Genomic DNA, 8811 nt, shown 5'->3' with positions numbered 1-8811 from the left:
TTACTGTCTCTTGCTAATTGGTTGTTCAGGTACCAAAAGAAAAAAAAAGGAAATTAAGTAAAAGAAAGGAGAAGTGCTGATCGGAGAATGGATTTGATTTCTCACAGCACCGTCATGCTGTGGTTAGTTATCCACCTGCCCAAAGGCATGCAAAATCTATTCAAACATACACTGGCCAAGGGGAGCCTTTCAGACCTGTTTATAAGCAAAACGAGTACATCCTCACTGCTGCCCATTTGGTGCTGAAATGTGAAATGTTATGATAGACAGACAGACTTAAAAGGAATGGCTGGAGAGGTAAAGTAGAGAGCTGTGTAGTAAAAAGAGAGTCACATTCAAGCTGTTTACAGCTACATCGTTTGAGGATTTGGTTTTCCTTTTAATGCCATTTTCTACTGAAATGCTACAGTGAAAAAAGCTGTGAAGAGCTAGGGCAGCTCTATGTGACATCTCATTTTACTTCTGGATACCAAGGGAGATGAATGTATGTGGGCCCCCAGCATTCTTATTTCTACTGCCATTCCTCCAAAATTGAAATATCATGTACAACAACTTATTCTTTATGGCCTAATTTCCTTCTTCCCAAGCAGCCAATCAGAAACATAAATGGACAAAACCAATTCCACAATAAAACTGTATGTGTATTATATCACAGGCATATTATTCCAAATTTTTGCTGTTTTTGCCTAAGGATCAATGGATAACTGAAACACAGCAGGAAATATTTTGTTTGCTTCTTAAGGAAAAACAGAACCACCCAATTGATAATAAAAAATCAGTATGCGCTGTTCTGTGAATGCATTCTAGCATGGCAATTAAGTATTGAGTAAATAATAAACATCTCAAAGCAAACCTTTTACAGCCCAAATAACAGAATGAGTTACAAAATGCTCTTTTATCATAGGAAAAAGTGCTCCATTATCACTGAAAGCAGCATGAAATAACCAATGTTATGATTCGATTCCTGGTGCTTTCTCAGCAGTCCAGTGGAATACTGGGTATTGTTTGGAAGGAAGGAATTCCTTCCTTTGAGAGTGTGGAAACCAGAATTTTCAAGACTCCTCAAATTCTGATGCTGTACGAACCCAGGAAAATAGAAAATATCTCTGCATCCATCAAAGGTGGTGGTATTTGTCCTCTTTTTAATCAAGGGGCCTTGAGAGCTATTTTACTTCATAAAGGTGTCCAGCAAATGAATACGTTCTGTAATCAGAGTACAAAAGACACTGATTGTCCAGCTGGTAGAGCTGCCCTTTAATTAGTCCAACCTGCAAGGTGGATGGAGCTCTGTGCCACTGTCTGCTGCCCTGGGAAGCATTGCTTGTGCTGAACTCCGTGGTGCTAATGACATCTGCTGAGCCAGGTTTCATCTCTCAAGGACAGCTTGTTTTTTGTGGAAACACACCAACCTTTCAGGCTGCCTTGGGACAAGATCTCTCTTTCAGTGAATCTTGAGCCTCACAAGCCAGAGATCCCAGCTCATGGGGACAAAATCCTTTGGGTTTCCAGAGCTTGTATCTCCCTATGAATGCTTTCCTTGGGAAGATGCCTGCAGCACTTAGGTTTGCAGTTTGGCTGTAGCATGTTATGAGTGGACAGAGTCACAGACAACACAGGTTGTCTCCTGGGGACTTTGTTTGTTGTTTTATTTACTACTTTGTTTGGGTAGACAATTTTCACAGCATGTTAGTCAAGAGTTTTGTTTGACCAGGTGTGGCTTCCCTGGGTTGTGCCATGTACCACTAATCAAGAAGACAGACACAGAGACATAATGTAGAAATGAATTGATGCCTGTGAGGAGAGAAGAATGTGACTAATTATTTCTAAGCCACCTGCCACTACAGCCAGATTGGAACATCCCCACTGTTCACCACTAACTTTAGAAGCTGATTGCTAGGTGTGAAGGCTTTCTGCCAGCAATGCAAATGCCTGGCACAAAAGGGTTCCTTCTCCATAGCATATCCCATGACTTGAGCTTTTGTAGATAAACTGGCCTCAAACTATCAGCCCAGGTGCTGCTAGCGGGGTAGGAAGTGTACAGGTCATCCCATTTAGCTGGCTTGTTTTGTAAGGTGTTTGAAACTGAGCTGGAGACATGACTTTGACCTGCAGTGCCAGCACTGACCTTGTTATATATACATACCTGCAGTAGGCTGTGTTGCAGAAAACTGTTTTTTAATAGTGTTTACCTCTATAGGTTGTGAGGTGCTTGACAAACACTGCCACACTTTTCCAGATGGGGAGACTGAGGCAGGGACACAGTAGCAGCTACTTTTGGTCATCAAGAAGGCAGTAGTAGAGGCTGAAAACAGACCCAGGTCATTTGCAAAATCCTTCCTGCATGCACTTTCACCTAGTATCTGTGCATGCTTTCTTCTTAATTTCTCCTGGAAAGTAATCTGATCTAAGAGAAAATAAATTAAAAATCTCACCTGAATAATTTTCAAAGCTAGTTATATTGTTTACACTAACTCTAGACCTATGAAGCTCAGTGATCAGTGTGGCTACCCCAGGTATGTTGCTCTTCAGCTTTTGGCTGGTTTGTCCTAGGATGTAAGTGGTTCTCTTGCCTGTAGCAACTGTATTTGTAATGCTTTGATATATCCCATTTTCTAGGGTCCTCATGGTCTTCAAACAAATTGCCCCTTCCTTCTCTGCTTGCTGAAAAATGAAGCCTTTAGTCCTCCTCTCAGGATCAACATGTGTCTGGGATTCCCTGAACGCACTGAATAAATCACACTGATTTCTCCAGTGTTTTTGAGCACCTGTCTTTTTAATGTGATTGCTATTCTGATGCATGGAAAAATCTGCCAGCTCAACATTAGCCTCACAGTTGTTGTTTTTTTTCCTTTTAAATCAGACTGACTACATGTCAGTCTGGAGAGCATGCTGTTTGCCTGCCACTGTGAAATATTTAATTTGCTATCTTCCTTCTCCTTTCTCCATTTCCAAATGGACACACGGACAAATAGGCAGGAAGACCTTCACTTGCTAAAGTGGAAATACGTAGGACTGTATGGGAAAAGAGTGTAATATTTCATATTTCGAATACCTTATATTTTGGATTTCCTGCTTAAAATCCCTTTGAAGTTCATTTTAATTGGATTAGACGTGGAAATTAATTATCAGCAGTTAGAGACAGCTTTACCTCCTCTGAGCCTTGCTCAGATGTTAATGAATTAAGGACAGTTTGTATCTAATTTGGATTAGGTGACTAAACAACTCAAGAAAAAGTGTTTCTATACATAGTGTCTCATTTTGTCACTGCTGGGGGATGGCTGAGGTTTAAGGACTTGTGCAGTGAGGATGCTCACTTTTGCAGCATGGAGTCATTAGGGTTTGCTCTGAGTGGTTTTCTTGCTATGGTGCTGGAAACAGTTGATCTCTGTCTCTCCCTCAAAACACAGGCAGCTGCACCAAGTCACCCAGCCAAAAAGCACAGACAGCATGTACTAGGGTAGATGGGCATATTAATGTGGTAAATACATTCAGCCATAATCCAGCCATAATCAATGGTTCACTGCTGGTGGGTTAAACAACCCACCTCCGTGCTGAAGGATTTTATTTGACAGCAAGGTTATAGCGAAACACAGAAATCCAATATCCCTTCTATAAAATACAGATGGAGAAAAAAAATTATGTGGACTAAAATTATGACTTCATATCACATTTAGTCTGTCCTTTGCTCGGATTGGTAGGCTGTGTTTCAAAGCTTTATAATTGATATTGCTCATAACACTAAGGGAAAAGAGAAGGAGGGCAGGCTATAAACTAAGAGATTGGAGCTGGAAGACAAGCACATTGTAAAGCGGCAATGGGGAACAAGGAGGTTCAGGGATCACTAGATGGCAGTCATCTCTCCAGCAAGGATAATTGAGAAAGGGAGACATGAGCTTGTGGGCACACAAAAGCAGCATGGAGGAAAGCAGCTGTAATGCCATAAAATTCCACAAACTGTGTCAAATTTGCTTTGCTGTGCACCAGGAATCCCAGGGCTGGGGACAAGCTCTCTCTCAAAAGTGGTCTCATTGTGTCAATAGATTTACTGACATGAGGAGAGCAGGAGGGATTGATCTGTACACGCACAAAGCAAAGAAGAGAAATGAATTCAATTTAAAAGAAAAAAGCTTAGAAAGAAAATTACATTGCCAAGTCTTTTAGTCTTGTATTGGGATTTGAAAATGTGGGAGTTCAAACCTGAGACCAAATTAATTTTTAGATACAGATTGCACACATTAATGTTACTTAGTTGTACTGTACCAGTGCAGGAATGCCATATCTTTTAACAATACTGAAAACAGTAAAATATCTGACTGTCTTCAGAGCTTATTAGTGTTGTTTATTATTCCTATTGTACTCTTCATGGTGCATATGCCTGTGCTAACTTCAGCAGATAAGGAGAGGCATCCCCAGTCCTCAAGCCAGTACTCAGGAATACATTAAAATAACCTGAATTTGGGATCACTTCAGCATCTCCATTTCATGATTGTGTTAAAGGAAGGCAGAGATTTGGAAGCTGAGCAGCATAGATCAAACAATAGCATTGGTTTAGTTCACTTGCCCTTTTCCAATTCATAAATGACTCTTTTCCACATTAGCACTCATTCAGAAACATGGCAAATATGGCTCAGTTCTCCATACAGTTTACTGGAATAATTGCTAATTTTAGGTGATCCAGGACTGATTATGTGAGTTCCTATATACCAAGAAAGACCATAGAATTAAGACCATAACATGCTCTTGCATCAGTATTGCACATTTGTTGTTGAACTAGCAGCTACATTTTTATACTTGTGATCCATGATTTCAAGTAGATGGTCACAATGAGAACAGGAAATTGTTAACATTAGTCCTGTAATGTTTTTCTGACTGTTAAGTCAAACTTGTCTTACTTGTGGGAATCAAAATGCATATTTTTAGACAGGCATCTAGATTTGCTTGATGATTTGGAATGATGGAGAAGTAACTGCTTTGTCTGGTCATTTGCCTCTTCAGCATTACTGCAACAGGTGTCACTCTGAGACAGTGATTTAGAGGCGCAACACCTAAAACCTTGGAGGAAGAGTACACTTCCCTGAGAACACGTCCCCTTCTTCTTATCTTAGAAATAGAGTACCCCTTCTTCACTTGCAAAATTTGAAGCCTCTTTCTCATTTTTCCAGATGGGCATCCCTTTCTTGGTCCTGAAGTTAGCCTCCAGTGTGCTTTTATGCCATATACTTAACATTCAGTCCTTGGTTCCTTTCTACACTTAACTAGATGGCTCTTCTATACTTTCTCCTTGCAATATAGCTCATTGAATTTGAGTAAATCTACAAGCTTCTCAACAAACACCAAAGATGGCACACCTTCAGCCTGTCATGCTGAAATGCATTTTCCAGGCTTCATATCAACCATGTTTTTCCCTAAACTCTCACTTTTTTACATCACTTTTTTCAAAAACAGTAACAACAAGATTAGACCAGATAGCCATGACATTTTTTCCCAATGCTAGCTAAAGGGGCAGCTTCCTACACACACATGTAAGAAATGTATCAGTGTCCCCACAAGCAGACAGCCCCACAGGAGTTGGGAGTAACTGCTGAGTGATAAAGATGAGTTGTTTATCTAATAACATATCCAAGGTCTTCTCCAAGTCATTGCTTTGCAGGACAATCATCTAGTCCATTTGGTCCATGTTCTTTATTTCCAGAGGGATGACTTTACATTTGGCCTCAATAAACAATTTGAGAAATTTCAGCATACACAAAAAAAATGCTGATTCAATAAACTCAGAGGGATATGATGGGGACACACATATTGCACACGATGAAACTTACACCTGAAGATTTTTCTGACATCTTGTCTGTATTCCCAGGCAAGCTGCCTTAAGAGTTCTCTTACTCTCATAAAGACTCCTCTGTGCATTGTAGGCAGACAAGCCTTGCTTTTATAATCTCATAGAAACAGAGAACTCATACATCATTATAGGAAGAAAAAATTGTTCCCAGTGTTTCTGAAAGAAAATTCTTTAGAAAGGCAAAAAGGAAGGAAATGCTTTGACTCATTTGGTTCATTTGGACTTTGCATGAATGTTTCCCTCAAAGTCTTGAGATATTCAGTGGAATTGAAATTTTTTGTGCGACTACATCAGTATTTCAATTCAGATCAACAGCACACATTTGAAGCAAATTTCCTTGATGTGCCAGTCACCCACTTGGACACTTATTTCAAAATAGTCTTGGATCATGTTCTTCATCAACAAAGCTAAAGTATTGGAAGGACTCCTGTGGTGCTCCAGTCACTAATGGGCCTTAAATCTGCAGTTAGTCCATAGCCAAACCACTGAAAATAAGGATAGTATGGGTCTGGGTACATTAGCAGCAACAGTTTTGCTCGACAAGTCTGATCCTATTGAACAAACGGCTTCACAATATGACATAGCTGGTGCACTCCAGCCAACCTAACAAAAACACATATTTAAATGCACACCATTTCTCAAGCAACATCCTTGCTAGCCTTCATTATAATTACTTATCATATAAACTTTTTTCCTGGGGCTGGTAACAGCAGGATTCTTAGTTTTCACAAAGGCAGGTTCCCTGAAGCCTGATCTGATCTTTACAGATATCAATTTAGAGTCATCAGCTTGGGCTCTCTAAGAACAAAGCAGAAGACCTGATAGAACTTGAAGAATCTGGACTCCTAGATGTTGCTCACTGATTTCTGATGCAGTTTCATCATGCTCCATTGATTCACAACCCACAGAGGAGTACGAAGGTCTCATTATTTTCAAGGGATCCAAATCAACATGCTTTCATTATCTCACAGTGGACATCTAAAGCTGAACTATTCCCAGGAGGCTCCTTCTGTAGCCAATGGAGAGAGATGGGCCACCAAAAATAATTTTAAATGAGACATTAAAAACTCATCTTAGGATAGGATTTGCCCCCCAACAGAGATATCTTTTTTACTACACAAAAAAGACCCAAAGGTAACTATGTTGGATTTATTAATTTTGGTTTTAGATGCAGATGAATCCTATCTGTGAAATGAAAGAGATGGAAAATAAAGATTTTTAAGAAGTAGAAAATTGAAATTTACATTTTCTACTGAAGCCATTATAAGTCTCAGCATAACAAAATAAAAATGTCCACAATTATGAAAATTTCCTCAAAGGACAGGACAGGGACAAAATTTGCTGTTACATGGAAGAATTTAACTGAGATAGAAGTATTGTCCACAGTCAGAATAATATGCATACGATAAACAATTATCAGTTAAGAGGTCCACTCTCCAGGCTTTTTGTAGAAAAAATTTATCTAGCTCTGCTGCTCAGCATCATTGTCTTAAGCTAAGTTTCACCTTGCTGGAGTCATGGAATATCAGTGAATTCTTCTACCTTTTTCCCTTTCATAGTGAGGATAAGGCATTTGTCATTAATTTTCATGGTGGTGTATCATCTGTTTAACACCTTATAGTTCTTACTTTTGCCTGCACTGCTGTCTTACTTAGCAATAGAAAAGTACCTCTATCCCCTTCCTTTTATGAATTTATTTCCATTATGAAGTAAAGACATGAGGATAATTCATGTCAGCAGACTGGGATTTGTGGATGTCATCACAATTCATTAAAATTGCTAAGTCCTGTCACTTACTCCCCATTATTCTGCAATACAGTTGCTATATGAATTGACACACTACCAAAGTTAGATGAGAACATTTGAGTTTTCTCCATAGAGGAACATCCCTCTGCTTTACTGTCCCAGCTTGGTGATATGCTTTCCATACTGTACTTAGATATCAGTCCTTTGCAACCAGTATAAATTCTAGGTCTCTCTCTTCCACATATTTCCTTCTTCCTTGATTCTTTGACTTTTGTCCTCCTGTAAGTCATATAGAAATCAGTAGAGTTTGTACAGCTGCTCATGGCACTTTAAAACTGTACCACTGCACTTAGCAAACAACTGTGCTTTTGCTGGTTGGTGCTATGGATCACTAAAACAAGATGGATAAAGGCCTTGTGATAGAAAGTATATAGGCTTTTTGACCAACCTCTTTTTAATGCAATTGTTTTTACAAGACTTCTCCCAAAGATGGGCCTCAGAATGAAGTTTATCTCCCGGGCATGTGGAAGAAAGGCTTGTAATAGCTCTGAGCTGTGCATCACACCTAAATCCTGCTCATACATCTTGCTATTAAAGGCTTGACTGACACTTAATTTCCATCTCTATCTAGCTGTTCCCCTTGGCTCCTTTCTCTTTCCTTTATTTCTTACGACTTTCAGTCCTTTGTTTCCTTTTAGGACTTCCTTCCTAAATTCAATATCTTTCTTCCTGACCTACTTCTCATGATATTATCAGGTTAGAAGCGCATTTCTTTCTTATAAGCATTTTATTTAGACCATAGAACATAAAAATCTTCTTATTTCATTGTTTCAGGTGTTTTTACATTCTGATTACTGCAATTAAGAAAATGAGATTTTCTCATTTTCAATGAGAAAATTTTTCAATTTTCAATTTTTTTCATTTTCAATGCAGTGCTTGGTTACGAGTTTTTAAAAATTATTTTTCATATCCCATCTGATATTGTTCCAAGCTGGCATTTTATTTCAAGAAGACTATGGTTTTGAGATAGGCTTCTTTGGCCATGCATCCAGTGACTCCCCCTCACAGTTTTAAGACAGAATTGCTCCTTGTGCCAGCTTAGGTGAAGCATTCTGTATTCTGCATTCTGCTGCATTCTTGCGTTTTTTGTGGAGTCCTACAACAAAGACAATTTGTTCCTTTTCTTTTGCTGATGATCAAACTAGGAAGTAGAGCCTAATCCATGT

The sequence above is a fragment of the Molothrus aeneus genome, chromosome 2 (assembly GCF_037042795.1).
Source record: "Molothrus aeneus isolate 106 chromosome 2, BPBGC_Maene_1.0, whole genome shotgun sequence".
Lineage (NCBI taxonomy): Eukaryota > Metazoa > Chordata > Aves > Passeriformes > Icteridae > Molothrus > Molothrus aeneus.
Note: the sequence above shows the minus strand (reverse complement) of the source record.